Source organism: Gopherus evgoodei, chromosome 5, assembly GCF_007399415.2.
Source record: "Gopherus evgoodei ecotype Sinaloan lineage chromosome 5, rGopEvg1_v1.p, whole genome shotgun sequence".
In the NCBI taxonomy this organism is placed as follows: domain Eukaryota; kingdom Metazoa; phylum Chordata; order Testudines; family Testudinidae; genus Gopherus; species Gopherus evgoodei.
This window is the reverse complement of record NC_044326.1, coordinates 101,285,698-101,313,411: the sequence shown is the minus strand read 5'-3', so window position 1 is coordinate 101,313,411 and position 27,714 is coordinate 101,285,698.

The window sequence follows — 27,714 nt, the reverse complement described above, 5'->3', positions numbered from 1 at the left end:
AGGCTACCTTTCTACACTCTTATGTAAAAAAAAAAAGATGTTCCCATCATAAAATCTGGAACCCAGTGTTATTTACTTCAAATTTAGTAGAAAATCTGTTCGGGCCCAGACTTCATGTGCCAATTCTGAGACAGGCATTTTTTGTTGATTTTGGATGTGAGTCCAAATTTGTGAGTTTCAACTTGAAATCTGAAGAGGCTATCATCATCTCTCTAGAAAGTCTTAAGCACTTTCAGACCTTTGGAAGAAAAGGGCCCAACCTTTTTCACTATTAGTAATCATGGAGTAAAGAGAATAATGTCACTGATGGCTCATAATTAACGGTTCAAATTCCCTAGACACACAATTTTTTCCTGCACATCCAGCTATTTGTTCAAATGAATCATTTGCTCAATGTCTTTTTCTTCCATTTCACACTAGAACACTGTCTCTATGTATGTAAAATGCAGGGTTCCATGTTCAGTGCCATGCCATTTCCTTTCCCGTGTTATTGTCAGGAAAAGAGTAACTTGAGTGCCAAGTTGTTCAACAACAATAACACAGCTGAAGTATCCATCCACTAGTGGAAATGGTTTCAGTCAGCAGCAGACAAATCAGAGTAACATACCTCAGGGATAGATAATACAGAGCAGGACTTTCACTAGTGTAGGATGGGGAAAAAAAATAATAAAAAAAAACGAAGCAGCCTGTAAACGTGAAAAGTAACAGGCCTATGGAGTGAAGCCCTGACTGGCTTTAACTGGAAAGCTAGTCTCTTTTCTTGTGCATACATCTTTCCCAATTGGCACTTACTATTTTTGGTAAGGTTGCTGCAAGTCCCCACACATCCTTCATCCAGCACCAGTTAAACAGTATATAATAATAATTTGGTATTAAATACTGTCAGGCAAGAGGTTTCCTTCATTCATCTTCTTACGACTGCCAAGGCAATCAAATTAATTCTGTTAACAGCCTGCCAAATCAGCTAGCCTACTAAACTGTCCTGTCTTAAAAATGAAATCGAGACATTCATATCAAATCATACCACTTCCCCACTCAGTGTGATCACTGGAGCCCTGCCAAAAGGAATGACTACTATCATTATACAATGCCATGTGATGGTTTTAATGAGCTGACATTTCCTGTTGCTAAATTGCCATGTCTGAAAGCCAAACAAAATAGTGTTCAATCTCTTTGGAAACCACTTTGGTTTTTTTACCTTTTGCCTTCTATCCCCCCCACAATGCTTCCCCATCCACTCCTGCCTATATACAGGGGTTTGATATAAAAATTAGCATCCAATCTTATGAACACAAACCATCAAAATGAAGTTCTATGATACCTGTTTAAAAGGCTGTATCTCTAGAAAATATCTGTTTCTCTAGAAAACTGATCAATGAATAACTGAATAGATGGGATTGCACTAATTAGTTCCATTGGTGCAGGGTGGTCACATGACCCATGCTATACAGGGTAGAGTTTTGCCCCATGTTCATATTTGTGCTGTTCTATGCTACTGAAGTTTCACTGACTTCAGGGTACTTATTTCACAGTTCATCTCACAATTCACTGAAGCAGTGGCATATGGGAGATTTCAAAAGGTCTTTTTTGGACTGTCAAGGAAACTTGGGGAGAAGTAGTCAAATTCTCATAATTCTCTGAGAAATTCTCATAATTGTCATTTAACTTTAAATTTATGGCCCAGATTAAGCAGGCAGTCATCTTTATGCAGTTGTGCTGATTCCATCACTAAAGTAGCCAGCTGTGCTAAACACTTGAGGATAATTTTAACCTGATCGTTCTGCTTTTGCATTCAATCCACAACCATATTCGATTGAAAGATCAATCCCCATGTTGACAATCCGTAGAATAGAAGAGATAAAAGAGAATAATCCTCTGCATTACATGTTCCATATAAATTCGACACTTTATCATAAACTGTTATAAATATCAATCAGATGCACATAAGTAAATGGAGGAGAATAATCAGTAAGAAGAAATTTCTATGCTCAATAAAGCTAGTCAGAAAATATTCACAGAAATAGTTTTCCATTAAAAATGCCCTTAGGTGAAAACGAGGTGGTTGTTGTTGGTTTGCTGTTTGTTTGGTTTGCTGAAAATATTATTGATTTCAATGAAATTTCCTGTGGATTATATTTTAATTAAGTTTCACATTTCCAAATATATTTTTTTAGAAAAAAATCTCAATTTGGTTTCAAAATATTTTTTTAAGTTTTACTTTCATGTATATTATTTCATATGTCCATAGTAGTGGTAGTGCATAATATAACGTCATAATATGAAATGTCATATAGTGAAAATATTCTGTCATTAAAGCGAGCTGCCACTTAATATAGTTCACAACATATTATTTCTAGATTTGAGTGTCCCTTCTTTGTGTTTTAATGAAACAGTTTGATGCATTCACAGTTTCAAAAAGAAAATAATCATCCAGTATACTAACTAGAGGAACAGCTGGTTTCAATAGCATAGAAAAGTGATTCCAGGATAAAACAAGGATATGAAATGCACATATTTATTTTAAAAGTACTGCATTATTCCTGAATAATTTCAATTTTAGAAGTTTAAAATGTGGTCATTTCTCTCCCTACTCCCAACTTCTTAATAAGGTGTGTCAAGCAATAGAGATGGGAGAAAAGGAGAAAAGAATTTATTTTCCTTTTTGAGGGAAAAAAAAGGGGGGAAGGAAAAAATGTTATTTGCACAGGAAAACATTAACAAGACATATCCTACAGTTCTACAACCAAAGGCAATTTCAAATATCCTATTTTGACTTAGTCTATTTTTTTTAAGTCCCCAAATCAACACCCTGATGATGCTTTATTATGCATCTTCATTCACTATTCATTTTGGTCATGTTGGGTGAGCTAAGATAGTGACTAAAACTGTAACACATCCAACAAGATGAAGGTGAATGGGATTAACTCACTACATGCATCCTAACTCACCCCTTGCAGCTAGGCATGCATGTAGCATGTTTTCTTCTTCTATCCTGGTGCCTAGGGGCGGCTCTAGGCATTTTGCGTGCCTGCGGGAGGTCTGCCGAAGCTGTGGGACCAGCGGACCCTCCACAGGCAAGCCTCCGAAGGCAGCCTGCCTGCCATCCTTGCAGCGACTGGCAGAGCGCCCCCAGTGGCTTGCCACCCCAAGCATGCTCTTGGTGTGCTGGGGCCTGGAGCCGCCCCTGCAGCACCCTGCTTTGGCCTTGCTACGGTCTGCCTCCTTCCATGATTCAGCCCTCCAGACAGGTCACAGATTATATCCACCCCTTTTGAGGTACACAAGGAGTCCAACAAAGGACAGGTGTCTATCAGGCCAGGGACCTGCAGTCCTCGCCAGGACAAAAGTCTTGACCCTCCTGGTTATAGGGTCTTCAGTTTCCAGATTCTCTACATCAGAGGTAGGCTTTCTACCTTCAGCCCTGTCTGGGACTGAAAGTAAAAGAAGCCAAACCCACCCTCTCTGCTCAGTTCTAATACAAGGCCTTATGGTAGACAGCAAGGTTCTTGCCCCCCAAAGCTGTTTTACCACTTGCTACCAGTATGATTACTTGGATTACTTGCTACCAGTATGATTATTCAAAATGGCAAAGAAAAATAAATCAAAGGATAAATCTCAGACCTTGTAAGTGTCCAGTATGATATTTCCCATCACAGGTCAGGTGAAAGTCTCAATAGCCAAAGGCCGCGGGTAGCTTGGCCTCCCCTAGTACATCCTCTGAGGAGCTAAGCACCTCCACAAAGTGCTGGCTACTGAGCTGTTCTGCTCCCCCTTTTAAGTTCATCCTCCAGCCCATGATTGCTTTGCAAGTGTGGCAGGATGGGGGCTGCCTAGGCCCAAAGTAGTTTTTAAACCCCTTCCTGGCTCTGCAAACTCTGTCACAGATGGGCTCCCCAACTCACTCAGCTCTAAAATAGACCAACACAGAGAACAATGGAGGTGTTGGAGGTCAATGATTATCATCAATATAATGGAATAAACATCTGTATTAAAAGTGCAATTCATTGTTATTGGTATTGTTATCAGTGTATGTGCAATGTGCCCAGCCATTTGATGGTGTCATCATGAGCCAGGTGGAGAGCCGATAGCCCACCGTCAAAATAAGTCAGTGGGAGATCGACAATGATATGCAACATAGTCTGCAGTTGACCGCAGCTGCATCTGGGTCATTAGGAAAAACTCCACTTAAAGAGATTGGCCACATGGTTGCCTCATCCTGTTCAAAACCTATTCAGAGATGAGCACAGGTTCCTTGGCAGATCAAAAACTTGGTGGACAGATATTTGGGTCAATGATGAGAGAGTGATTAATGACTGTCATCGCTGACTACTCATTATGCCAGATTCCACTGTCATGTCCTATGGTGGCATAAATGATCATAAAGGGCATCTAGAAGACAGGCAAGCTGACAGATGATTGAGTAGCTCTTTGCACAAAGACAGGTTGCTATTATCATAGATCTTGGCCAGCAGCATGACGGGGACCTTCTACAGAGAATATGCAACAGTACTATGTTACTGAGTAATGATAGCCATAGTAACAGATTTGCCAGTAAAGTCCCGGTAACAATACGCATAGCTTTGTTAAGCTCTACATCGACCAGTCTCTTGTGAGACGAGTGACACCAGACAAGAGCGTAGTACTCTGCTGTTGAATAGCAGAGGGCAAGGGCTGATATTCTAAGCATCTGGGTGCTCATACCTAAGGTTGAACCGGACAATTTTCTGAGCAGGTTGTTTCAAGTGCTGACTTTGGCTGTCATCTTACTTAAGTGATTGTGGTATGTTAATGACCTACCCAATGTCTCATAAACCAGGTTTGGATCATGCTGCAGGTGTGGCCATTGAGGAAAATATTGAACTCATGGCTTGTGCTTGAATTATGCAGATGAAATACACTAGAAATTGTCTTGGAAAAATTTGACTGCAGGCACCATTGACTACAATAGTCTGCCATGAACTTCATATCATCATTCAAGAAAAATTCAATTTCTGAGAAGGACTGAGCTTGGTAACTGCAGCAGATGTCGTCAGCATAGATAAACTTGCACAAGAATGTAGCTCGAGCAAGAGTGTAGCTGTACACATTGAACAATATCAGTGAAAGAACTGAGCCTTGAAGAAGGCCATTGATCTGACACTTCCAAGAGCTACAGTAATTGTCCATGTGTACTTTAAACCACCTATTTTGGAGAAAGAGCTCTACTACTACAACTACCCAATGTGGAGCAACTCAAAAGAGTTTAAACAGAAGTCCTCTGTGCTAAACTGTATCATAGGCAGCTGTCAAATTCAAGAAGATGGCTCCCATCGTTAGATTTTGTTGAAAACCACTTTCAATAAAGGTCCTCAAGGCAAGGACTTGATCACAGGTGCTGCATCCCTTCCTGAACCCTGCCTGCTTGACCTGTAAGACATCATCCAAATCTGGAGAGATTCATTGGAAGATCAAATGCTCAAACATCTTGAAACACACTGACAATAAGGGTATTGGGTGGTAACTTGACATGTTGTTGGGGTCCTTGCCTGGCTTAAGAATGGAAATAATTTTTGCTTGATGCCAAGTGCGTGGTAACTTCTTCTCATTAATGGCCCATATGTAGAAGTAGGCCACTGTGACACCTTTGGCCAAGATGCTTGAGAAATTCTGGCAAGATGTTATCATAGCCCACCACTGTGCCTGGCTTGATGGAGTTAAGGGGCTTATCTAGCTCATCAATGGTGAATGACTCTGGTTGACTCCTATGTACATTCTGATGTCAAAGTTGGTGCCATTCATCATATATTTTGTGTATGAATTGTTTTTCCAGTGGACCTTTGCTAACCACAGTAGATGATTTTCGACTTCACTGGGCTTAACCACTGGGCGATTTTGACCTGGAGGTTGTTGAGCAGTGCCCAGCTGGCTGATTAAGTTCCAGAACTTCCAGCTGGAGTAAGTGAAGTCAAGTTTCTCCATAGATTCCTTCCTCCGAGTGAGCCTGGAGGCATCCAGAGACTCAGTCGGTTAGTTGGCAATGTCTGAGTTGACAAGTAATTCAAATTTCCTGAGCAGGGTTTCGCATTTGGCACTTAGGCAGGGAGTGTAAATTGGTCAATAGCTCCATGGCATAGCGGAGCATGTGGCTTTATAAATAGCTCCTTGAAATTCGCAGTACGCTTCATCCACTGGGATACAATGGAACGGAATGGTAACCACACTATGTTCCAGTGCATCACAGAACTCTATATAATCTCCCTTAACCCCTATCTACTCTTTCAGTTGCGTAAAGATCACCATTTGCAATAACGAGCAAGGAGCCAAGAACTGGGTATATTTTTTTAGTTATATATAACTTTGGAACACTACAATGAGTATAGTCAAATTCTAGAGATGAAGTGGGGCTCTACATTCTTCTGAGTTGATGCTTAAGATGATAGAGAGAAACGAAGTAAAACGTCCAAAATAGGTGTATTGGGAACATGGACTCTGTGAAAACATTGTGGTTTAGGGGGCTCGGTTTTCAATTATTTTGTGATTTATAGATACCACAGTAATAAATGACAATGAGAAATCGCAAATAGATTTAGTAAGGACCTGCCACAGGACAAGTCCATCCAAACATACCAGGCCTGGATAATAGTAGAGCCCCTGCTATTTCACTTTTTATCAATGTCCTCCATAACTGCAGTGCATACATATCATTTTATAAAAGTATGTCCACTTTTATCCATTCTCCAGGATGACAACATGAAATGGCAAATTAGCTAGGAGGCTATGGACTCCATGTGCCTTATACATAGGGAAAAGTCAGATAATCAAGATGTATGAAAGATTAATGCAGAAAACATACACGGACATGGAGAAACATTTCTTTTTCCTATTAGAAGAAAAGTTAGTGCTGCCACAGCTGGGGGTTTGAATTCTTTTGTTAACTACACAAGGACCCACAGTTTATCTGCTAATTTATATTAATCACTATTAAACACTAAAGTCCAGGTAAAGAGTGCCCAGAGTCAACATGAAAGCATTAATCAGCTGCATCTCTAAGTGTTTATTGTTAATCTATCCAACCACACACTTAGAACAGACTCTTCCACTGGACTATCTCGGGGACTCTCTTTCTGCTCCACCGCCCCCATGAACATGATACAGTTCTGTGGTGATCTGGAAGCCTACTTTCGTTGTCTCCAACTCAAGGAATATTTTCAACACACCACTGAACAGTGCACTGACCCAAAGGAACCCTCCTACCAGCACTACAAGAAGAAGAATTCTGCATGGACTCCTCCTGACAGTCAAAATGACAGACTGGGCTTCTAACATTATAATCCAAGGGACTGACAAAGGATGTGCTGTAGTCATAATGAACAGGTCGGATTATGAACAGGAGGCTACCAGGCAACTCTCCAACACCACATTCTACAGGCCACTATCCTCCGATCCTACTGAGGAGTAACAAAAGAAACTACACCATCTGCACAAGAAACTCCCTGCTATAGGACAGGAACAAATCTACTCAGATACACCCCCAGAGCCCCGACCAGGGGTATTCTATCTGCTACCCAAGATCCATAAACCTGGAAACCCAGGATGCTCCATCATCTTAGGCATTGGCACACTTACAGCAGGATTGTCTGGCTACTTGGACTCTCTCCTCAGACCCTATGCTACCAGCACTCCTAGCTATCTTCGAGACACCATCGACTTCCAGAGGAAACTACAACACATTGGTGATCTTCCAGAAAACACCATCCTGGCCACCGTGGATGTAGAAGCTCTTTACACCAATATTCCACATGAGGCTGGATTACGAACTGTCAAAAACAGTATCCCTGATGAGACCACGGCACACCTGGTGGCTGAGCTTTGTGACTTTGTCCTCACCCACAACTATTTCAGATTTGGGGACAACTTATACCTTCAAGTCAGCAGCACTTCTATGGATACCCACATGGACCCACAGTATGCCATTTTTATGGCTGAATTAGAACTATGCTCTTGTCCCCTAGCGCCCTGCTCTACTTGCGCTACATTAATGACATCTTCATCATATGGACTCATGGGAAGGAGGCTCTCAAAGAATTCCACCTGGATTTCAACAATTTCCACCCCACCGTCAAACTCAGCCTGGACCAGCCCACACAAAAGATCCACTTCCTGGACACTACAGTGCAAATAAGTGATGGTCACATAAACACCACTCCATACCGGAAACCTATTGACCACTATACTTACTCACATGCCTCCAGCTTCCATCCAGGACACATCACATGATCCATTGTCTGCAGCCAAGCCCAAAGATACAACTGATTTTGCTCCAATCCCTCAGACAGAGACAAACACCTACAAGATCTTTATCAAGCATTCTTAAAATGACAGTACCCACCTGGGGAAGTGAGGAAACAGACTGACAGAGCAAGATGGGTACCCAGAAGTCATCTACTACAGGACAGGCCCAGCAAGGAAAATAACAGAACACCTTGGCCATCACATATAGCCCCCAACTAAAACCTCTCCAGCACATCATCAACGATCTACAACCTATCCTGGAAAATGATCCCTCACTCTCACAGACCTTGGGAGGCAGGCCAGTTCTCATTTAAGACAGCTACACATCACACCACAGAAACACTAACCCAGGAACCAATCCCTGTAACAAACCTCGTTGCCTACTATGTCCCTATATCTACTCTAATGACACTATCAGAGGACCCAACCACATCAGCCACACCATCAGGGACTCATTCACCTGCACATCTACTAATGTGATATATGTCATCATGTGCCAGCAATGCCCCTCTGCCATGTACATTGGCCAAACCAGACAGTCTCTACGTAAAAGAATAAATGGACACAAATTGGACATCAGGAATGATAATATGCAAAAGCCAGTAGGAGAACACTTCAATCTCCCTGGACATTCAATAATAGATTTAAAAGTAGCCATCCTTCAACAAAAAAACTTCAGAAACAGATTTCAAAGAGAAAATGCAGAATTAAATTTCAGTTGCAAATTTAACACCATTAATTTGGGCTTGAATAGGGCCTGTGAGTGGCTGGCTTACTATAAAAGCAACTTTGCCTCTCCTGGAATTGACACCTCCTCATCAATTATTGGGAATGAACTACATCCACCTTGATTGTATTGGCCCTGTCAACACTGCTTCTCCACTTGTGAGGTAATTCCCTTCTCTTCACATGTCTGTATAATAAAGCCTGCATCTGTAAATTTCACTCCATGCATCTGAAGAAGTGGGTTTTTTACCCACAAAAGCTTATGCCCAAATAAATCTATTAGTCTTTAAGGTGTCACCGGACTCCTTGTTGTTTTTGCGGATACAGACTAACACAGCTACCCCCTGATCTCTAAGTTTGGCATTCTTGGGACTGGCTTGGGATTTCTGAAGCTATGAGTTGGGAATGATTGTGATGTTCATCCTATTCATTTACCTATCCTTGTTTAGTCTTGCTAAAGGCTCATGCAAAAGGACTGAAAAATACAATATATCCATATTATGTTGTGCATAGCAGTTCCATATTAATTAAGAGAGACTATGTTGTCAGATATATGCCAAAATGGACAAGCAGAAGTTTCTCCATTTTCAAAAGAGGGATTTCCTTTGAAAAGCTTTGGGAGGCAAAAGGCAGCAAGACATATAATGGTGTATCAGAGCTGCAGAGTATGTAATGACGTGTCAGTATTGTAAATCAGGTCCGATAAAGCAAGACCTGACCCATATCTTGACAGAGAACTGTAAATCAGTTCAAGATGAGTTTTCCAAATTTACCCAGCTGTAAAAATTTAAAAAACAAAACAAAACCTAAGATGAGGTTTGAAAACTCATGAGAATAAGCTTGTGCATGATATTTCAAGTTCTTTGATGTTGAGTGGTTTGGAAATATAACAAGAATACAACATTTCTCATGGTATTTTACTTGGTGGAAAGCACTGTTTCTTCCAAACCAAAGCAGGAAGGGGCTTCACAATTTTTTATTTTTAAGTCATGAAGTATTTTGAAACTGCCAAATTGTTTGCTTCCTATTTAGTTCAAGCTGTAGATGAAGACTGACTAATATTTTCAAACAAGGTGATTAAATTTAGGATTGCGTCTATATTTAGGCAACTAAATAAGTGGCATGGAAGGTGCTGGATATTCAGCATTTTTGAAAATCAGGTCACTTATTTAGATGCCGAAATATGGATTAAAATCCTAAATTCAGTCAATGTTTGCAAATGATCTATTGAAATAGTAGGACATTTTCCTGTGTTCTGTGAGGAACTCGGTGGTATTCTTAGGGTAGAGGGATGGGGATGAATTCCATCGGGTCTTAAAAGGATTCCTAGTGGAAGATCTGCTTCCTTTCCCCCTAAAATGATCTGGATTACATATCAGAATATGTGTTCATTGTTTTTTATACAGAGACCATTTTCAGACTCTCCAATCTACAGTATATACAGCATCTAGTGTATGATCCATGAGCTCCCTGTTACCCCATAAGCTCTGATGTTTTTAACCTAATCATATATGCTACAAGCCATTTATCTATGATCTGTATATGCGATTTCATTTCTGGCAAAATGGATCATGCAACATAGCACATTATCTCCAAAATGATAAACAACAGGGGAAATTCAAAGTAGTCTGCAAACTACTTTGAATAGGGAAAAAACCTGTCAGTCCCTAAGTAGAGTGGCAACGTCTTCTTTCTGAAGAGCTCTATTTGCAATACCGTAGAAGTTATTTTCAGTTGTTATTGTATCAATGCAAATAACATCTTCCACTTACAATGGGATGTAGTACATTTTAGTACATCCTATGCTATGCTATGCTGGCATGATGCTTGCTTTCCAGTAGCAGGGCTCAGCTGAATCATTAGCGCAGACTGGACGACATTAGATCTTTCAAACCACTCCCTGTGTGAGTAGTCCCAGTGAAGTGTCTGAATAAAGATTCCACGGATCAGTCTGCCAAGCAGCATACAGAAACACAGAGGCAATAGCACTGTGCCTTATATTTATCAACAGGGGTTAGAGCATTTGTCACATAAGAAGCAAACTCCTCTAGTGCTGACTGCAGGGCGTGCAAATCCGAAAGAAGGGCAGGATCCAGTTTGAGTGAATAATGCATACAGCTTCATTAACTGAATCCTTAGATCATTCCTGAAAAGGTCTTGTATCAAACTAATGCTTTGCCTGGACACCGGCAGCACTTACAGTATGTTGTTGATAGTATAATTCAAGGTCTCACTCACTTTGGCAACTTTGCAAATGTAGTGTGCCTGACTGGCTTATTTTCCTTACATATACAAAAATACTTTCCTTCAGCTGAAGCATGTGTGTTTTTCCCCTTTGAACAACTATACAGTATTTAATAAGGCCAATGTAAAGAAAATCCCATTGCACTTTTTTCTGTTGTTTCTTACCATTACACAACCCCAAGGCAGTGATGGAATAAAGGGTCATATCTCACATTCCATGGGAGGAAATGGCAGTATTTGTCAAAGCTATCAGAATTTTCAAGTTTTTTAAGTTAGAAAAGGAGATTTTTGTGAAAAAAATTCACAAAAGGAAAACCCATATTAAAGTAATGATTTTTTCTGTGGCATAAATAGAAAAATCCATTGCCTACCTAGTGGGAAAACAGCATGAGGCCTATATTTTTGTGGGCTTATATTTATCAGGGTAAAAAAATAAATTAACATTTCACAAGGATGCGTGTGTAGGAACTTAATACATAAATCCAATACTGGAAGCAAAACTCCATCTATTCTGCAGGGGATTGCCTGTACCATGGGTGAAAGCCATTGAAGAACACTGAATTCCTGTAAATAATAAATTGCTTTCCTGCATGACAGGTAGAGTTTTCAGACTCCAAAACTGTGGACTTAAGGTGGGCTTTTCAAAGGCTTTTCAGCATTGACCTAATTCTGCTCCTACTGAAGTCAGAGGGAGTTTTACAACTGACTTCAGGAGGAACAGAGTTAGATCAATGTTGAACACTTTTAAATCCCACCCTTATCAGCCTAGTAAAAGTAATTCTGAAAGAAACTTAAGGATAATGGACAGTATATTCTACATCACAATGCAATGTGGTATGGTTGCAAAAAAGCCCAATATGATTTTGACCTGCTTATACGTCACAAAGCAGGGAGTTAACAGGTCCTCTTTGCAGGCTTTCAGATCAGGTTACATAGTGGTGGGGATCATAAACATACCTAGATATACAAACAGACAGGTCTGGTGTGATCACATTTAGCTCTGGACACCATATTACCAGAAAGTTAGAGAGAATTCTGTGGGTGGGGCGTGTTAGATAGCTCAGAATATTGGTAAGGTGGAGACATGGAGCCTTTTACTTCTAGGGTTTCTAGCTCCAATTTACTCAAACATTACTGTCATCTGATGGCTGGCCTGTAGCGTGAGAGTTGTTGGTATTTTGGTAACTGTTGTTTAACTCTATCGAGAAAAAGGGTACCTGTCCGACCAGGTGGTTTTTCCTCTGACAGGTGTCATGCTACCGTGCTTTTAAATCAGAGCCAGCCATGACTCATAGTATAAGTAGGAGACTAACTTAAAATATAATAATTTGCCACTAAGTTATTAGAATTATTCAAAACTTAATGTCCATGTGCCCAGCAAGTAACTTGCAATGTTTTTTGCTTATCTGAGGACCCTACCAATTTTCTGTGAGTCTGTAGAGATGGTTGTGTATGCTTTTGCTTGGATTAAGAAAGGTTTCAGATGTTATCTTCCACATATCCTGCTCTGTACTGTCCCAGTAGGTCTGGGTTCCATTTGGAACCCTGCACTTAGTCATTATATTAGTCATAGAAGGAAACATTCTGTTCTTGTTAGCGATCCAAATGTTAAATCCCTACCCTTGAGAGTATGCAATAAATATGACACCATTGTGCAGTGAGAAAGCCTGGTTTGGCTGGATAGTACAGGAAGTGCATTGTGTTATTAATAAATGCACATTAAATGTTTTTTAACAGTATTCTTCTGAAGCTATAGAATCTGTACAACTTCCTTTTAGAAGTATGACTATCAGGGTTGTTAAATACATAAAAAGCTGAAGTGCACTGAGATTGATCCTAGCTTTAATTGGCACAGATGATGCTCTACATGTTTTATACCACAATCAGTTGCCTAATATAAATGACTCTCAACACAAAAGTGATTAAAAACAAGCAAACCCTTGTTCCAAATTCTATCATAAAACATCTTCCATTTTAATCACTGTTTTAAAGCAAAAGGTTGTAGGCAGATATAGCCAAAATGCAGTCTCCATAGCTTTGACTTAGCACAAACACTGAGTGTACCTCTTGCTTCCAGGGCATTCTACAGCATTTGACAGGCTTCTTTATTTCTTTGTTTGAAAATAAAGGATAAGTGTTGCTCTAACACATATGAAAGGAAATCACATCAAAAGCATCTATATAAACCTGACAAGCTCAGAGCATGAGAGAAAGCTAAAATGTCAACAATGCCTTCATCAGAAAGGTTACAACACTTCAGTGTTATAATTATTACAGTGTTATAAAATCTCCCTTAGCAACAGCCTATGGTTTGTTTAATCTAAATAAATCTTTAAGAGTTTGACATTGAGATGATTCAGTTATAGCTGGATGCCTGTTAAAATACAAGTAAAACCTAATCCTGTTCAGTTTCATAAATGGCACCTGCATAAGCTTGCTGGATTTGTCTATTGGCATGTCATATGTCAGAGGAGTTATACTGGACAGAAAGACTGAATTATCTGAGAAACAAAAACTGCCAAAGAGAAGAGATGTTGCATTTTAAACACTGTAATTTGTTTTCAGTATTGAATCTTCTCATTTTAAAACACCTTCTCTTTCCATTATTATCATTAGAGTATCTTATTCTTCATATTCTGACCTAAACATGAAGGCAACGTGATCTGTATCTGTATCTTCTCTGTTCGGTGTTAAAACAAGTACTGCACAATCATTGAAGAGACTATCTTTCATGATCTGAAGTATCAAGATCTCTCATTTAATGAAGTTCAGGTCAATTCAGTTATGTGTATAGCTTAAGATTCTAGTATCATACTCTACTCAGTAATTAAAATATATAGGTTGGCAGATGCCGGTTGTGATAATTGGACCAACAAATTTATTCTGTGAGTTCAACAGTAAAAATTGTGAAAGTTCATAAAGTGTTGCAATAACTATAATAATATATGTTGATGAGAATACTTGCAAAAGGGAGAGAGAGGCTGAATTAGTCCAACCAAAAAAAAATCTACTGATATAATTCAATGACTGTTTTACGATCACATGGTTGGTAAACAGGAACAGATGTAAGACCAAAAATAAATGAAACAAAATTGGTCTGTAGAAAATTAGGCCTATTGGTGGACAAAATAATGAGAGGATGGACTATTTTGCTCAGCATGCTCTAAAAAAATAGACTTTTGTTTTTAAAGGAGACTTTTGGGGAAAATACAGACAAATGGATGGAGACTACCACTACTCTGGGTGACTGAAAGAAGGGGACAGAGTAAGCTTCACCATCATGGCCACCAGATCTTTTTCATCCTTTTTCCTTCTGTCTAATAAAAGTCTGACTTAGCTGGCAGGAAGCCGCAGCCAGTGGGAGCCGCGATTGACTGAACCAGCAGATGCAGCAAGTAAACAAACTGGCCTGGCACGCCAGGGTGCTTACCCTGGCAAGCCACGTGCCAGAGGTTGCCAACCCCTGCTCTAAACCCTCTCTAGTTCAGCAAGGTCTTGAATTGATGACAGCGGAACTGGACACAGTATTCCAGCTATGATTGCACCAGTGCAAATACAGAGGTAAAATATCCTCTCTGTTCCTACTCGACATTCCCCTGTTTATATATCCAAGGATCACATTAACCTCTTTGTCCACAGCATCACATTGGGAGCTCAAGTTCAGCTGATTATCCAACATGAACCCCAAATCTTTTTCATCACTGCTTCCCAGGATAGAGTCACCCATTCTGTAAGTATGGCCTACATTCTTTGTTCCTAAATGTATACCTGTACAGTTAGCCATATTTAAACACATTTGTTTGCTTGAGCCCTGCTTACCAAGAGATCCAGGTCACTCTGATTTAATGATCTGTCCTCCTCAGCATTTACTAGTCCCTCAATTTCTGGATTATCTGCAAATTTTACCACGATGATTTTATGTTTTCTTCTAGCTCATTAATAAAAAATGTTAAATAGTGTAGAGCCAAGAACTGATCCATGCAGGATGGCACTAGAAACAGCCACTTGGTTATGATTCCTTGTTTACAATTACATTTTTAGACCAATCAGTTAACCAGCTTGTCATCTATTTAACATATAACATATTAATTTTGTATCTGTCTAGTTTTTAAATCAAAATGCTCTGCGGTATCAAGTGATATGCTTTATAGAAGCTCAAGTCTCTTACATCAACACTATTACCTTTATCAACCAAACTTGTAATCTTATCAAACAAAGATATCAGTTTAGTTTGACATGATCTATTTTCCAAACCCCTGTTGATTGGTATTCATTACATTATCTTAATTTAATTAGTTATGAATCAAGCCCTATATCAGCCATTCTGTTATCTTTTCTTGGGATCAGTGTCAGATTGGTAGGTCTATAATTACCCAGGTCATCACATTTACCCTTTAAAATATTGGCTCAACATTAGCTTTCTTCTAATCTTCTGGAACTTCTCCAGTGTTCCAATACTTAATGAAAATCTACATTATCAATCCAGAGAGCACCTCAGCCAGCTCTTCTAAACTCTTGGATGCAAGTTACTTGAACTTATTGATTAAAAATGTCAAACAGCAGATACTGAAGTTAAACATCTGGAACAGACGGAGTTTTATTATCAAGAGCTCAGGCATCAACAGTCCAGCTTAGTGGTTTTAACTGGACTGATGGGGCCAGGAGTCAGGAACCAGGGACTAGAATTGAGGGTCAATGCTAGAGTCAGGAGCTAGGAATCAGGAAGGGAGCAAGATAGGAATGAGTTAGGAAAAGGGCTGGAGCAAGATAAGAACAAGAGTGATCACAGCTGTGGGCAGAAGCATTGAGCAAGTAGTGACCTACAGAAGTTTATGCTCAAATAAATGTGTTAGTCTGTAAGGTGCCACAAGTACTCCTGTTCTTTTAGTGACCTATTGTTGCCACTGATCTTAAAATTAAGTCTGTTGGCTCCCTTCAGCCAATCAGGTGGTGGGCAATCATGTGGTCCTGCTACAACCTGACTGAGCTCATTAATCTGCCTGGAGGCTGGGCTGGCTAGTCCTCAGGCTCAGCCAAAGGTGCTTAGTCCTGACAGTTATTATATGATATGACTATATCATCTGTTTTTTTCCCATATACAGAAAAGAAATATTTAATGAATACTCCTGCCTTTTCTTTTGTCTTCTTGGAAACAGGATTGGACTTTAACAAAAGCAGCAACAACAGCTCCAGTACATCTCAAATAACTTATTCTTTTTTTCCCCAAAAAGGACAGTTATCACTATCTTTGGTACTGACTAAAAGACTGCCACACAAGCGGGTTTTTCCTTCTAAACACTTTCTCCAGCTAAAGGAGGAGAAAATAAGGGATGTTGTTAAAATGAAATCCTTAATTAATACTTTACACCTGTTTCTTTTCTGTATCTTCACAATAAAAGGTTAAAAGGATTTTTAATGGCGTGTTTGCCAAGATAGTAAGCAGGCTGAGGTCTTGGTATACCAAACGCTGAACCTTGTTTAGCACTGTTTTATGTTGGACGTTGACTGGATTATGTTAACACCTTTGACTCCTTGAGTCCATATATTCTGTCTAAATTAATACAACATGCCTTACTCCCTTTTGCGCTCAATGAGAGTTGAGTGCCTCACTCCCTGTCAGAGTGACTTTATTGATTTCCCAGGTATATTTAGTTTAGAACACCCTGGCTCAGCTGAAGAAAGAATAGGCTTCTCTGGAGGACTATAAAGCACGTGAGTTAATTACTCATCTGTAGCAAAATCCTTGCAATATCCCAAAATGCTACTGCATTTAAACATCATGAAACTGGGATGTGTTGAAAGTCAGTTTATATGATGCTGATTACTTTTCTCCAAAAAACTTAGTACTGTCTTTTCATCTATGAAACATTAACGCAAACCAAGAAATCACTGTGGTCTTGCAATAAGAGTCTACTTCTATTATAAGCACTGAGGTCTTTGCTGTAATATGAATAACTCCATATGCTGCTCCTCTCACTTCCCATCTGGAATTATAGTAAAGAGTGCCGAGAGGTTACCATGACGGTGTAATAACAACCAATTGCTTTTCTCTGTCTTTTTGCCATCTGATCTGTTTTGAGTTTGAAGTCTTTGTTGGAAGGAGTTATGGCACTATGAATATTATTGTGTTCTTAGTCATACATTTATTAGATGCAAAATATTTTTCGCAGAGCTCTTCTTAGAATCATTATAAAGCACCTAATGGTTTTATACGATTAGAACAATCATTTCCCTAAACTAGGCAAACATGCCTTTCTTCCCTCCCCCAAAGGTGATTTTATCTGGGAGACAAGTTCTTGGAGCAGGGAACTGGGAGTCAAAAGATGTGGTTTCTATTCCCATTCTCTCACTGAGTGAGGATCTGATCCAAAGCCCAAATGAAGTCAATGTGAGTCTTTCCATTGATTTACAAGGGCTTTGGATCAAGCCTGTTGTGTGACCCTTACATTCTCTTGCCTCATTGTACTCTTCTGCGATACTAGATAGTAACAGTGACCTACCTTTGTGAAATGCTTTGAAACCCGTGTCTGAAAGAGGCAACATAACTGCAAAACACATCATAATGGTTATTATGTATAATGGAACATTTAATGGACTGTTTGTTGTACTTACTGATTGGGAAAGAGCCTCTTGAAGTTTTTGCTTAAACTATAAAAATAAAATAAAATAATTAACTGGTGGTTTAGAATGTATTTATATTGTCTGTCTGCCTGTGTTTTTATAATATTAAAAAAACAAATCCTCTCAATATTTAGGGGACGTTAAGAATCAATTACTTCTGGTCTGTGGTATTTGGTATAACCCCAAAATCTCACAGCAGAAAGACAAAAAGTAGGAGAATGCTAACAAGTATGCTTATTAAAAGGCTTATCTTCCCTTGCATATCTAATTTGCACTTGACTCTGTTCCTCCATATAAATGTCATGCTTGCATTATTTTAGAACGGAGCTTCAGAAATCAGCACTTACTTAGCTCTGGATTACGGCTGGCCGCTTTGCACTGAGGTGGAATTAGGGAGGGACAAGCAACCCTTCTTATATCCCAGGCAGTGGCCAACCACAGTATGAGGAGGAGCAAGGCTAGATGATTTCTTCCCGTGGGTGCTAGCTGTCTGAAAGGAGGACAGGCCGATGGCTTCATCCCCTGGATGGTGAAGCTACAACTGTAGTGCATGTTGCTGCAGTGTGGCTCTGCCTTGCCTCTGCAATGCAGAATCTAACCCTCTAGTTTATTTATTAAAGACACAGAGCTCGCCAAGTTCAAGTCAGAGCCAAGGGCAAGTTCAGCTTGATCCAACAAAGATAGAAAGAAACCAACTCTTAAAAGTGATATTCTCTAGGAGTCACAAAATATGGATAGGTCAAAATATGAAATATTCAGTTACTTGGTTCTTCTGGAAGATTACATTAACCATCTTTAATGCTCAATTCACACTTCAATTTTTCTCTTTTCCTCCTCTCTCTCACTGATGCGTCAACAAAAATAAAATTTATTAAAGCGCTTCCAAGAGCTGGTTTTCTGTACTGTGGTGCCAGTCAGTGTATGCTTCTCTATCCCTGCCCTCCCTTCTTACTCATATTTATCTGTCCAATTCCAAACTTGCTCACCTAATTAAAAAAAAAGTTACCTTTCATTAGCTGATTGTCTTGGACTCCAGTCCTAAAAGGTGCTGTGCATATCCTCAAAAGTGCCAAGCACCCCCAGCTCTTTGAAACTTTCTCATCATCTTGTAGGGTGATTCCCTGGGCTTCCACACTAGAAGTTTGAATTTGAACCTGTTCAGAGGCAAAAGTGCCAGTTATGCTAACTTCTTATAATAACAGCAAGGGGAGAAGGGTGAAAGGAAAAATGTGCTGTTTTCCTTTATGGCTTCATCAGCACAATGCTTAATAGGTTGCAAGTATAAACTAACAGAGATTTGAAAATAGTGATATGCACTAACTTTTTACCAGTGGCTGAATCTCAGCCCAAGGCTGTATTAGTAATATCACACTAATCCATCATCCCCTTTCATGATGTTAAGTGTCCATACATTAATTTACTATGCCATTGTAGTTTTTGTCCTCCTCTTTTTTTCTCTTCATTCCCATCTTTTCCCTCGTGTTCTCTTTCTCTCTCCCTTTGTATCCTCATCATCTTTACCTGCATAGAGGTAGAATTTTCAAAAGTCTTCATTGTTAGCAACCACTTCTGCTCCCATTAAAATCAATGGTAAAATTGTCATGTTTGGCACTTTTGAAATTGCTCCCTTAAAATACTTGTGTATTGTCTATTTGTGTTTCTTGAGTAAAATGTAATGTAGTGATCAAACAGGGTTTTTAGGACCACTTTTGATGTGCCACAATTCAATTGGAATCACAATTTGAAAAATCCAGAAATTTGCTCCTGTGGGCAGAAAAGATGTTTCAAAACCCACACCAAACCTGGATCTGAATTTCATGATAAGAGTCTGTAAAATGGGTCAAACTAGAAATTTGAATCCAGACAGGCCGCTCCCTATATTTAATTACTATTTATTCCACAGAAACCAGTACAATCTGTTATGGAAATTATATTTTTGATGCAGTACAATAAATGTCAAACATGTTGCATCATCTTTACCTGTTTATAGCTGTAGACATCATATATCTTGAATTTAGTAAGGCTTTTGACACAGTCCCCCATGATATTCCCAGAAGTAAGCTAGAGAAATGTGGTCTAGATGAAATCACTGTAAGGTGGTGCACAACTGGTAAAAGATTGGACTCAAAGAGTAGTTATCAATGGTTTACTGTTAAACTGGGAGGGTTTATCTTGTAGGGTCTCACACAGGTCCGTTCTGGGTCTGGTACTATTTAACATTTTCATTAACGACTTGGATAATGGGATGGATAATGTGTTCATAAAATGTGCAGATGACACCAAGCTGGGAGTGGTGGCATACACTTTGGAGGACAGGATTAGAATTCAAAATACCCTTGACAAATTGCAGAATTGGTCTGGAATCAACAAGATAAAATTCAATACAGACTAGTGCAAAGTACAATGCTTAGGAAGGAAAAAATCAAATGCGAAACTACAAACTGGGGAATAACTAGATAGGGGGTGTGTCACAGTGTCTGCACAGGTTTCCACTGTCTCGTGTTTGTGCCTTGGGTTGGCTTGTTAAAATAAAGAGTCCCCACTCCTTCTTCGGTGCTTCAGTTTTGTGTCTTTATTTACAGTGCAACAGTGTTATCCCCTTTTTATCCCCAATGGCTATCCCCAGTCAGACCCTCCAGGATCTCCTGGCCCATGAAGCTCCTTTCCTTTGGTGAGGAGACAGAGATGTAACCCTCCTATCCCCTTCCAGGCTAGCCTCTCGACTGAGCTTTCCCCTGGGCTTTTATAGCCCTCCTCCTCTTTAGCCCAGCTGTTGCTGCTCAACTCAACTCATAGCAATGAGCCAGCCCTTGTTAGGGCTTGCAGCTGGGCTCTCTGCTGACCACCTGGGCCCCCACACCTGGCCTCCCTACCAGAAATTAGGGCTTAGCCAGCAGTTTAGCAGAGCATTCAAGGGGTTTACCTCTGCCCTGCCACAGGGTGGTACTGCTGAAAAGGATCTGGGGCTTATAGTGGATCACAAATTGAATGAGTCAACAACGTGATGCAGCTGCAAAAAAGGCTAATATTCTGGGGTGTATTAACAGGAGTGTTGTATAGAAGACAAGGCAGGTAATCATCCCACTCTACTTAGCACTGGTGAGGCCTCAGCTTACATATGGTGTCCAATCATGGGTGCCAAACTGTAGAAAATATGTGGATAAATTGAAGAGAGTCCAGAGGAGAGCAAGAAAAATGATAAAGGTTTAGAAAACCTGACGTATGAGGAAAGATTTAAAAACAGGGCATTTTCAGTCTTGAGAAAAGAAGACTGAGTGTGGGGGCAGGGTGAGGCCATAACAGCCTTCAGATATGTTAAGGACTGTTACAAAGAGGACAAAGATCAATTATTCTCCATGTCCACTGAAGAACAAACAAAAAGTTATGGGCTTAATCTTCAGCAAGGGAGATTTAGATTAGATATTAGGAAAAGCTTTCTAACTATAAGGGTAGTTAAACTCTGGATTAGGCTTTCTAGGGGGTCCATGGGAGGTTTTTGAGACCCATTGGACAAACACCTGTCAGGGATGGTCAGGTTTATTTGGTCCTTTTCAGCCCTACATTTCTATAATTCTGTGATAGCTGTTATGTTGTTACTAGAGACATGCCTATTAGAAGTTTTCCTATGTGAAGAAAATTTCCAACCCACAAACATTACTAATGAGTTAGTATGGAATTTGTTATATATTTTAACTTCAGAATAGCCTGGTTTGAATCAACATCAAATTAACATCTTGCACAATATTTTAAAGAGAAAAATTGTAAGTAACAGGAATGCAAAATAGCACATGCCTCATGTTTATGTAAAAAAATAGTTCAGCAACTAAGCATTTATATGCCAAGTTTCAGCTCATAGTGAATTTCTGAGGCTATACTGTAAACTCTGGAAAAAAAATGGGTTTCCTAATGGAAATGCTGAGACCCTTAGCTACAGTGGCACACATGGCACCACTATAAATGGTTCCAAATAGACAAGTACAAGCCCAGAGGTAACATAAAATCTAGTCAATTTTTTAAAAGCTGTTTCTTGGCCTCCTATCACTGGTGATGTCTCCCTACAATACATCCAGTGACTCATCCTCCAATTATTGCTGCTGTCATTCTGGTCCAAATTGCTGGGAGGAAGGGAAGTACTGATAGAAAAGCTTTAGAAGATTAAAACAAACAGGTTTGTGATTTCTTATAATAGCTTTGCTATAAGCAATCTGATTTCTCTATGATTACTTTGTTTTGAATTCACTTGTGCAACACATTCTTGGAACAGTACATTTTTGTCTTGCTTTGGAAAGAGTTCAGTGACAGGAGTTTCAGTATAGAAAGGGAATGTTTTCTTTAAAAGGACACAACCAGGTCAATTCAGGCTCACCTTTTGGCATTTGTAGAACAAGGTGTTTACATACCTGTAGACTTGCTGTATTTTTTTTTGTATGCCAACGGAAGCACTTTTAAAAAAATTGTTAGAGTTTCCACAGCACCCCAAGGGTGCAGAGAAGGCTGGGGCACAGTGATAGCTTTTTCTCCTGCTTTCTGAAATCGTGTCTCATGTCCAGTCTCACAGGGTAAAGAGAGCAGGTTGAAAGGATTTTAAGTAGCAGGCACAAAGAGTTTACCTGCTCAAGATTTACAGAAGGCATTCTCCCTGGCTGAGACCTCTATGCCATGTTCATTGTAAGGATGTATCTAAACAGCACAGCCTAGCCTTTTGTTGGCTGTATAGTTACTATTCTGATGGTGGGGTTTGTTGCTTTTATCACTTTGCATCATGATGAGGTTTCATCACCATTCAAACTGTGGTAACATAGAATATAGGATTTAGTGGGTTATGAAAGCAAGGCGCAGATCCTCAGCTAGTATAAATTGTCATAGTTCCATTGACTTCAATGGAGCCATAATAAATTTACATCAGCTGAGCATCTGCCCCCAAATCACTAAGAGCCCAATGACTGTATCTTTGTTGATGCCCTAATAATTAAGATATTTATATTATAAAAACCATTAAAACATTCACCAGCCTATATACAACATCCTCTGAAACCAGGAAGCTTGTGGTCAGACATGTGCTTTATTTAGATAATTATCTGTGAGGAAAATATTTACTATTTGGCAACCATGGTCAAGGTATTTATACAATCCAGCCACAGAAAAACCATGGGGGAAAGGGAAAAAATGACTTGAAAGGGATGTAACTGAGAATATAAATAACATTTGATGAATTCTATGTCTTAAAAGCCAGAATGATGAACCTTCCTGTCTACAGTGATGAATAGGGACAGCAGCCCACTAGGCTTAGGAACGTGTTACTTACTGAGTGTTGGGGGAAGTAGGTTTCTTAAATAATTAATGTAAAGAAATATATTAAAAATTCACATCAGACTCAAAGTAAACTGAGGGTCAAATAGTCATGCAGAAGTCTTTGCAAGTCTTTCCTTAGCTAATCTTAGATATTATTGTCTTAAAATGCAAGAATCTGTGATCCAATGTGCAGTATTATTAGGAAATCCTCACCAAAATGAAATTTGCATTGTAATAAACTCAGGTCTGTTTCAAGTGGAACCTATGCATTTTTCCAAAACTCATGTGAAGCTATCCTTCTGCTTTTAAATGAACAAAAATCAGGATTACAAGAGCAAGTCACCTTGCAAACTTCCATTCTTGCCCAAGTGTATTGTCAACAATCAAGTTGTGACAATAAAGGCCTGCACCTTTGCAGCAAGACCAGTCTATTTTCTGTTGGCCTTGCTTTGACAAGGCTAGAGCAGACCTTGCCATTTATTTGCTGCACAGAACTGGAAATGTCTGTCTCCTCCAAGACAAATCTGGAGAAGGGCCAGATTCCACTGGTCTTACTGCTTTAGGGAGGAAGAAGTTGTAAACCAGCAATTAGTAATCCTGCTACTTACAGGAAAGATTGCTGGGAAGTATAAATAGGGTCATTGTTTATATGCAACTTAATGTAGGAAGTGATGTTGATTATATTACTGCCAGAACTGCCTATGAAGGAAAGAACTCAATTTGTGAGACTCTCAGAGCATGGACTGGGAAGACCATTTAAAAAACTGTGCAATCATTATTCACAGAATTTTTTTTAGAGAAGTGTGCCATAGTAATGTTATATTACAGATGCACAAAAATATTCATGAGTCATTAGAATATAGTAATACTTTATAATGAATTTATTATGCATTCTTATATGCTTTTTTTTTCTGGGAGTGAGGCCTGATAGAAATAAGATTAAGGGTTGGTTTTTTTTTTAATAGTATGCTCATCCAAATGTTAGCTACTATATGAGATACAAATGAATTGCCTGCAAGTCTGTTTTAAGCCTCTGGGTGGGCTATAGAGGCTCAACTCACTTGTGCAACACACTCTTGGAACAGTACATTTTTATCTTGCTTTGGAAAGAGTTCAGTGACAGGAGTTTCAGCACAGAAAGGGAATATTTTCTTTAAAGGGACACACCAGGTCAATTCAGGCTCACCTTTTGGCATTTGGTATAGAGGTAAACCTACAGACTAGTGGTAGTGAACACAGCGCAGAAATTAGTAATGGATTCATTACAAAACGAATTATTTCTGTGAATGTAAACTTTACTGTGTGGGGTACTGCAATAGTTCTTTTTCTTGGGATGTTAATCTAGAAGAGCTATTTTGTTAACTGCTGTGAATAGTGCAGAGATTTGGGATGAAGGCTAGGTGGCACAGTTCTTACTTACTGTGATTTTATTTCTTCTTTTATTTGAGTAGGGCAGTGCCCCAGAGGTTCCAGTGGCAGAGATGCCTATGCAGAAGAGCTCATGTACTGTGACCCCAAAACTAGAGGGAGAGCAGAAAAAAATTAGGTTTGAGTTAATTGGACTATGTGGCTATTAGGACACAAACCTGAACTTCTCTACAAATTCAAGATGTTAATGAGTTCAAGACTGCATTAGAGTGAGGGAGAATATTGAAATGTGTCCTTTGCAACATTCTCTATGACATTTCACAGCAAATTAAAATGAAATAAATTCCCTACATGTACCAACTGTTTCTCCACCAAAAATCACAACTAAGTGGAATTTGGCTTGCTCATCTAACCACTTAATTAGGGTTAAAAAGAGACATGGTGTATGGAGCAAGAATGATTAGAGATGACATATATCACATTCACAACGGAGTAGAATGACAACATATGAAGAGGAAATTATCTATAATATGCCTTTCACTTACCTTAATGACTTGTCGCATCTGGCCTAATTTATGTGAGAACCATGAAGTATTATTTGACAGGACAAGAAGGAGTCACCCTTAAAAGCTTGCCAATTTTATTTTAGATAAACAGATATAGTTACCTTAGTCTTACCTATATTTCCCTATACTTACTTTAGGGAATACTGCAAATACTGAGGTAACATAATTTAGTTCTCAGGCAACTGGCAAGTTTTAAAGAACCACTGCACATTTTTTATTCTAGAGTGATGTATATCTAGATGCGAGTTCATGGAAGAATCAATCAGCTAGAAAGTGGATGTGTATTGTGGAAAGATGGACCACAGCTGTAAAACCTGGTAGAAATATTTGGGTGAACCACTTTGGTATAAATCATACTTAAGCCTTTATTGGGGTTTAAAATTGAGATTTACTATATTTTAACCCTTTTCACTTTCACAAACCTCTGGAACATCCTGGTTCTGGCTGGGAGTAGAAGCAAAACACCAAAATACCATGAAGAGAACTCTGGGAAATCCTTGAAATTCTAGCAGGGCATACCTGTAATATCATAAAAAAAATCCATTCTTATGAGATTTAAAGATGCATTGCTTTTTCAGATTAAAGAGATTGAGGAATTGAGGAAACATCCAGTTTATTTTCAGAGTGGTAGCTATGTTAGTCTGTATCAGCAAAAAGAATGAGGAGTCCTTGTGGCACCTTAAAGACTAACAAATTTATTTGAAGCTTATGCTCAAATAAATTTGTTAGTCTTTAAGGTGCCACAAGGACTCCTCATTCTTTATCCAGATTATTGAAGTTCATTCAGAATGAAAAAGATTTAAACAAATATGCTTGAGATTCAGCCATTGCTTCCTAAAAGTCTTTGTTTCAGGTAGGCCATGCTATAGATTGAGGCAGTCATCTGCAGACAGGATCAGAAAAACTGTATGTGTACATGTGCCTGTTAAAACTACAGAGTGTGAATATCAAACTCAACTCTACAACTATGATGAAGACATTATAAATGAGTTTTATGTTCCATGACTATACATTGTATTAGCAGGATACAAGAAGGCTTACACTAATAATTTTAGTATCTAGTAGTTTTGCTTAAAAAGTTTTAAAAAGTATTTTAAATACTGTTTAAAATGCTTTACTTGTTGTATTAAATATAAATATTTGTATACTAAGCACGTGTGTGATATTATCCCTCTGACCATTATTGTGAGCTATTAGCAAGATCTAAATACAGGGTTTAACTCTATATAATTATTGCTGAAAAATACTGAAAAGTTTGAACTGTGCACCAGCAAAGGGTTAAGATGAAGTGCAATAGAGGGCATGTAATTATGAGAATACACAATTTGTCCCAACACCGTCTTTTTTAATCATGCTGCAGTGTCATACCTATGGTGCTGGTGAGGCAGTCTGAGTTTTATATTTTGGTCCAAATATTGAAAAAAAGGCCTATGTGTATGTGCACAATCCAAAGACTTTAGAAGTCAATGGAATTACTTCCATAGATTTCCACTGACAAATCTCCCAGTGCATATTTGGATGATAGGTTTTCTCACACTCCCCCAACTTTCTCACAGGGATCACAAGGTTTGATCTGTTAAGTTAAGTTAAGCATAAGGCAATATGAACATGCATTTAGGCATGCACCTGTTTGAAATTTTGGCCAATGTATTCAGAATAATGTAAATATGAAGGGAAGCAAAGTATGGTACAGTGGCAACACCCATTGGCAAGGATTATCTTACATAAACATCATCTAGCATTGGCAAGGATTATCTTACATAAACATTTATGTAATACAAAAATTATATTAATCTAGATAATAAAGATTTATTTTTCTTAAAACATACCCCAAAAAATAGAGCTTGCATGGCTTGTTATTATATCCTGTGAAGAGTCTTGTGCTTGTAGCCAAAGATAAAAGATATGAGGTATATTAGTATATGGGAGTGAAATATAAGTATTAGTCAATGTTGTAAGAGACAACCTGCTGCCCTCAGATCTATAAGAAAAAAGCTTAGCTAAACTGAGTCCTAAGACCTAGAGACTTGCCATAAGCAACTAATCAGTAAGTGACCCTACGTCTCAAGATAGAGTGCTGTTACACATAAGCATTGCAAAACTGCTGACAAGTAACCACAAGATGCCAGTTCATACCAGTTCTAAATATTTTAAATTAGGAACATTAGTAGATGTCCAACCACAAGAATGCCAAGGTAACTAACTAAAGTATGTGCTAATACACTTGATGTAAAAGGCTTAGTAAGCTATGGGAGAAGGGCACCCCAACATTTGGAGCAGTGAGGAAATACAGATAAGGAAGAGGGCTGAAACCCCAGCTGAACATGCATTAGGCTTTAGCATAATCTATGATAAAGGATGGCACTCAGCCCATGCATACCTGGGAGAATCTGCCTGGCCAAGGACCACTCAAGGGTCATCTTACCTACTACAAGGGTCCCTAGAAAAAGATGGTGTGACTTTGGAAGTTCTGATGCTAGTATTATCACTGTCTACTTTGTTACATTGTTTTATTTGTAATATTGCTGATTCTGTTAACAAAGCTATTACAAACTCAGGGGGTATTCCCTAAGCATAAGAATCTTTCCACATACACTGGGATCCTCACTGCTAAACTAACTGTAAT